The following is a 6,842-nucleotide window of genomic DNA, read 5'->3' on the forward strand; positions in this document are numbered from 1 at the left end:
TGCAGAAGACATGGGACATCAGTGACCATAGGCTGCATCTCAGATGTCAGGCACAGGTGAGATGTTTCTTTCCTGAGCTTCTTCCTCTGTGTAAAATTTAAATGTTGAACAATGGCAGATGAGTGCTGTGCTGACCTCCATCTAGCTCACTAGAAGCTGTGATATATTTTTATTATCTGCCTCCACCCCCCTCAGTTAAGTACCATTTATAATTGTGTGTCTCTGTTAGGTACTCAAAGTGAATTTGGCAACCTGGCAGGAATGACCACTTGCTGCTGGATTTCCTTCTCCCTTTTTTTTTTTTAAAAAAACTTGTGTCTGGTGGACACAAATTCATAACCAGCACAATCAATTTTCACAGGCAGTGGAGCATTCTCTCGAAGCAGTCCTGCCAGAGAAGCACAGCACTACCCATTGGTGTTCAGAACCGGCATGCCCAGGTGCCTGGCAAATCACTCGTCGCCACTTCCATGTCAGCGTCCCTTCGATCTTGTCTGCCAGAAGCAGATGCTGTATCCAAGGAGGTAGTTAGCAGTGGGCAGAGGGGCTGTGAAACAAGGCTTTGTGAATCAAAGCTAATTACAATCTGTTGGCTTCTTATGTGGGGAGAGTTGAAAGAAGATGCTTTTCCATACAATCCCATGCATATCAAATAGAGGAGCTTCGTATATTTCTTGAGATTCTGTCTGCTCTGTGAGATCGTTCGACTTTCCCGTTTTATGCAATGCCTTCGTCAATGATCACTGCTGTCCAAGGCAGGACACTATTCACTAGTGCCTGAACAGGACCTGGCCCACATCCCCAAGGCTATGCCATGGCTTGCTCTTTTGGATTTGTTTCTCACATGAAACCCCCCTAGCCTTCCCTTCTAGGAAACATGTGGCTTCAACAATGTACTCTGCCAGATCCCAGCCTGATTGCTTTGCTGGGAAAAGCATTTTGTCATTTGTGAAATATTACTACTTTGAATAAAAAACAAGCATTAATGACAGTGAATATGTAAGGGCTATGTGTGGTGCATGTGAAAAGAGTTAAGTCATCTATTCCCAAATATCTCAGGTCCAAATATAAATGGGTGTGATGTAAAAGCTTCCTTAGGACCTTTTCCACAGCTTGTCTGTTCCACTATGCAGGGCCTCCTCTAGCTGCAGTGTGATAAACCAAGCACGTGTATTCTTACAATTCTAGGAATTCACTTTAATAGCAGACGTTGCAAAACCTTTCAGAGAGGATACTTCACTGGGAATAGGAAAGGCAAGACATTACAAGCAACAACCATACTTTTTTCTGTAACCTATGCAAAATGATTTTTTTAAGCTTCAACAGTTAGACGTTAGCATTCATTTGAATTTTTGCAGTATGCTTTCAGTCCAGCTCTATTTATCCAAAACATTGACTGAATTTCAATAGAAAGAACTGAAATGAAGCCTTCAAGGTTGCATTACCAATAGAGTGCTATCCTTCCTCAGAAACTGCTGTTCATGAAAACAGGTTTTGTGGCGCTGTGTTCCTCAAGCATCCTGACCAATACCCTCTGGTGTTAATGCTTCTGTGCCGAGACTTCAGAAGTGTTGGTGGCTCTGCCTTTAGTGTCACCCTGGCCTTTGTGGCTGGCTCCTGAAATAGGAGAAAAAGATAAGTCAATGCAAAAACCAAAGTGTTTACCCTACTCATTTTTCTCGGTTGGCTGGGGGCCAGGGCTGGGATTTTTCTCTGGGACCCTGTTCTCTGGACTGAGCACTTACAGTCTTCTCTGCACTATTCCCAGGCAGGGAGGTCTGGCATGGATATATAATGTACATCCCTGGGGGGAGACTCCTCGGGGAAGCCCATGCGCCCACTACAGGGACATTTCTTCTGAGCTTTTTTAAGTTAAATGCTCTTGGTGAATCTGTGAAACAAGATGTTCTGTTGCTACAATCTCTCACTCACATTTTAGGAACTTCACTAGTTCTGGAAGAATTCTTCAGTTTGTTTAGTCTAGCCATAAAAGTTCCTTGAGAAAACCCCTGGAATTCATTATGATAGCATAGTGTTCTCCTCTTTAAAAACTGCTTGACTTTTAGCAACAGAAGAGAAAAGCTAAGTTCCAACTTGAGATTTGACCTGCTCCGATGAGAAGCAGATTGCACAATTTTAATGGAAATAGGGGCATAGAGGTTTAAAGGAGTGAAGATCAAACCAAGTCATGTCACCTGCTGGACAAAGCAACACTCCATGCTGTTTTCCAGGATCAGCGATTCCACAATATTTCCTTTCGTAAAAACATAGAGTAGTTGTGATTATTGTAGCAGCAGGTAAACAGCAATATAAAAGGACCAATTTCTTCTAAGGGATGCAGGAATAATAAGCATGCTTCACCTTTCCCTTTTAAAAAAAAGGGTTTGTGTTTTATTCTCTTGGTTCTGGTATCTGGTGTTAGAAGGGGAATTCTCCCTGGTTTTTATTTCACAAGGATTTCTAGGAGGGATAAGGGGTACATTTCCTACCATTGTGGGATGCTATGACCTAATTGGTGAAGGCTGAGTTTGGAAAGGAAGGCATAAAAATAAGAATTAATGATTACCTGACTTTGTTGGGGACCAAAATTCATAGCAAGACTACCTCTAGATTTCAGGTCTGTGTTTCCCTGTTGAGCTTGGAAATGTGAGAGCTTTATCTGCTGCAGGTTTCACTGGAAGGTCCCACTGAAAGCACCCAGGCAAAATTCATTGGGAGCTGGAGAAAATGCTATGAAAACTATTTAAAAGATTTTAATCATATTTTAAGGTTTCAGTGGTGAAGACTAAAAATCAGGTCTGAGTGGTCATGAATGACTACAGCCCGGACCAACCATACGGGTATGTTTGCTGTAATCCAACAGCTTTTTGACTGCCTTGGAGCCACACCATTTTATCTTCATTTTCTAGGGAAAAATCTGCTGTTAATTCCAGGGGGCCATTGAATATGCTTATTTTCTCATGCTTCTGTTCTCACACACATGCTTTCTGACACAAAGACCAGAATGATAACTAGATGCTACTTGTATAATATGATGGATTAATGTTTTGCCTTCACCTCAACATCACTTTAGTGTATCCAAGAATCTATTTTTAACACTATTATTTTCCTCTTCTTAAGCAAGGTTAAAGACTTTATTCAGCTCACTGTTGTCACAAGAGAAGAAAAATAGTCATGCAACCCAGGTTTTCGCTCATACATCTTGCTCCCTGAAATACACATACAAGCAGTTTGTCTAATCTGCCCTGCATCATAGATGATAAAGTTTCAGTCTTTGTCCTTTGGAAAATACTTTTCAATCAATGGATTTCCTTGTCAGGAAGGTTTTCGGTTTGTTAACCTGTTTTTTTCTTAATTTTATCTGATGATTTCCTATTTAAAATCCTTTTCTATTGAGCTTATTAATTTTTGTCTTTGTAACCGACAGTTTTTCCCCACTGCCTTTAATATTCATCTCTTTGAACTCTGTCTTAATGTATTGCCTGTGTTTTGTTCTGCGTATTTTCCTCCCAATTGGTGTAACTCCTTAATTAATCATGCAGCTTTTTACTGAACAGCTTGTTTCCATAGAAATATCTTTCTTGATGCCTACTATTATATCTATAGCTGGAGTTAGATTTCTTAATCTCCTGTGTTAACTCAAGATCATCAGCAAGGCAAATGGAAAACAATTACTTTGGGATCTTACTAAGAGAAAGTCAGAAATGAAATTCCATTCATCTTTTATTCATAAAAAGCTTCTGTTGCGGGAGGCAGTGAAAGGGAGCAATGGGAAGAAAGGAGTGAGGTGATCTCTGGTAAATGTATTTGCATGGGAAATATTCTGGTGACATCAGAATTAAAATAACGCATGAGATGTAACTCCGTTTCTTGGCACAGTGCCTGGCTCAGAGAACTTCAGGAACTTGGGCCTTTTGTGTAGTTTTGGTTAAGTATAAGTGAGGGATTTAGAAGCATTTCTAGGGTCATTTCAAAAGGTCATTTATAAAAACTATTAATTTTGTTCATGCAGTAGTTTTTGACGTTGTTTAAAATGACCTGCTCTGGGATTGTCTGTCACCGTATTTGAGCAAGGTGGAATGTAACTGGTTTGGAGACAGGACCCTTACGTGTGCTGACCTACAGTAGGTTGATGGCTGACTGGGCTTTTCGGTCAAGTTTAGTCAGCTAGTAATGCAACCTGCCAGAAAGGCTCTGGAGAATCTTCAGCAAGGGTACGCGGTTTCAAAAAAAGAGGAAATCAAGCACTAATGACTGTTTGGGGAAAAGATCCTGTTTTCCAGGCTTCAGTTCCAAAGAATGGCATATGCTTTGGGGCTTTAGTAATGTTATTGGGTGGTCCTTGGTGAGCTGCAGAGCTGAGAATGGGAAAGCCCAGGTTAGCGGGAAATAGAGTCTCTTGTCATCTTTCCCTTTGGCATGGGAAGCTCCACCAGCAGTCCCACAAGTCTGCAGCCAGGAAGCTGGGTGTGGAGGGTCTGACACACTGCAAAATTACCCAGATATCTCTTCTGAAAGTGAGACATCGTTATTCCAGACATCCTTGTGAAAACCATAGTTCCTACTTCACATATAGCTGCTAAGGGCCAGCTTCTGTAGAGTGTCAACTTACTCTGTGGGCTGAACCTCCTCTAGTCAGAGGCTGATGCAAGGATCCCCAGGTTCATTGTGCTACAGGATGGGTAAAATGATCAAGAGAGGGGAATGTGCTTCCCTCCTGAAAATCTTTCAGAAATGCTTCACTTAAATGCTATGTCACACAGAGGTAGTTGCCCCATAAGACTTTCTGTAGGCCTTTTCTTGACCAGTTACCCATACAACACTAGAAAGCTTGCCGTCAGTTTATTGTTAAAGTAACCTAAAAGAGAGAGAATATGAGCATTTTAGGGCTGTGCATCATCATCTCGTGGCAAATGCCCAAAGGAATGTGAGTAGGAAAGAGAAACTGCATGGTCTAGTTGGAGCATTTCTGTCATGTGGAAGCAGTCTACTGATGTTATCCCCCGATTTAAATTATGCATTCTGTCTCCCTAATCCAAGCACATAGCTGAGAATTTAATCAGTGCAGGGTGTATACTTTTTGTGTTGCTTTGGGTGGCTCTGGCAAAAAGCATTTTCTTAGGCAGTCATAGCTATATGCCATATCTCATACTACCTTAATTTCTTCTGTGTTGTGTAGCTCAGTGCCAATATCAAACATCTTTTTTGTTGTGCCATACAAATTGCCAGTTTAGGAACCAATTGCACAAAAAATAAATCACAAGCCTGTGCAAATTTTGTATTTGGTTGTTGCACAGAAAAATATAATGATAGCAAACCACACCCATAAATTGCAAGTTTATTAGGGTATGATGATCCTAAATGTGATTGGGGTAAATTAAATGAACAGAGAAATGCATTACTTCACTTCTTAAATCTTAATTTAGAAAAAAACCCAGCCACATGCAGAATTCTTGTTTTAAATAGAAATTTTTGCTTAGCCACTGCATTTAGTCTCTTCTTTTTTTTTCCTGCTGTTTTAAGCTCTAAACTTTAAGAGGCTATACATGACAAGAAGCTGTCCTACAGAAATTTAGAGCCTGATCTGGTTATCTGGAGTGGTTCATAGACTTTGAATTATCTTTCAACCTCTGTAAATTAACACGGCATCCCACCCTTGTGTCTGCCCAGTAGAACTGTAATGCCTAACAGTCCAGCAGATAGAACATTATTAGTGATTTGAAGTTAACTTCCAGGGAAATAATGTTAAATGTATTAATGCTTTTAATAGGTTTTTCTGAGGCCAGCCTACATGACACTCTGAACCTTGTCGAATAACCCTGTACAATGGTTGTTCAGGTTGTAAAGGCTGATCATGTATTTTTATTACAAATCAACAATTTTGTATTGCTCATCTTGGCTTAAAAATCAGCTCAATTTTTTTTTATTTTAATAAATTTAATGTGACAAAATAGACCATTTAGAGCTTGGAGGGAGGGGGCTATATTAGCATAGGCCGGTGAAACAGCATCATTAAAAGCAGAAAATAAAATCATGGGGCAATGAACTGCTGCAAGCGTGAAGGAATGGAGTTGGTTGCGAAGGTCACAAAGCGCGCTGATGTTTTCAGCACACAGATTCATTGCTCAACTGCGTATGAATTTTTCAGACCACAAACTATTTTTTGGTCTAGACTGAGTCCATATAAGCAAAATCAAAAGTAAAGGTTCCATCTGGTCCATGAAAACTGTTGTGGCAGGGGACCACGCTGCGACACAACGGCCGCACGGCTGGGCCGGCAGGGAGCTGGGGTGGGACGCAGGGCACACAGCGCCAGCTCTCCTGGTGCAGCCGAGGGCGCAGCGGCCGTGCTGGTGCCTGTCGGCCTTCGCCCTGCGTGCGGGCCAGACACCACCTGTGCCAGGTGCTTGTCAGGAAGGAAGGACCTGGAGCAGCAGCTAGTTCTGTAAAAATGTCAGTAATCCATCAAAACGGTATTGGCAAAACGTTAAAACATGGAACTTGGCCCTGAAGCCTGGCTTGGCCTTCAGTGGCTCCTGGGCTGTGGAGCTGCGCCCGCTGGGGAGGGCAGGGGCCGGGGCAGCTCCTCCGAGTCAGGCAGGGCCGGGCCGGGCCGTGGGGAGGGGCAGGGCGGTGAGGTGAGGAGGGAGAGGGCTGTGAGGAAGGGCAGGGTTGTGAAGAGGGAGAAGGCTGTGAGTAGGGGCTGGGCTGTGAGGAGAGCCAGGGCTGTGAGGTGAGGCGGGGCTGGGCCGTGAGGAGGGGCAGGGTGTGAGGAGGGGCAGAGCTGGGCCGTGAGGAGGGCAGCTGTTCTTTGGGACGCGAGGGTCAGACCAGTGCAGGCT

This window comes from Falco peregrinus, chromosome 8 (genome assembly GCF_023634155.1).
Source record: "Falco peregrinus isolate bFalPer1 chromosome 8, bFalPer1.pri, whole genome shotgun sequence".
Taxonomy (NCBI): domain Eukaryota; kingdom Metazoa; phylum Chordata; class Aves; order Falconiformes; family Falconidae; genus Falco; species Falco peregrinus.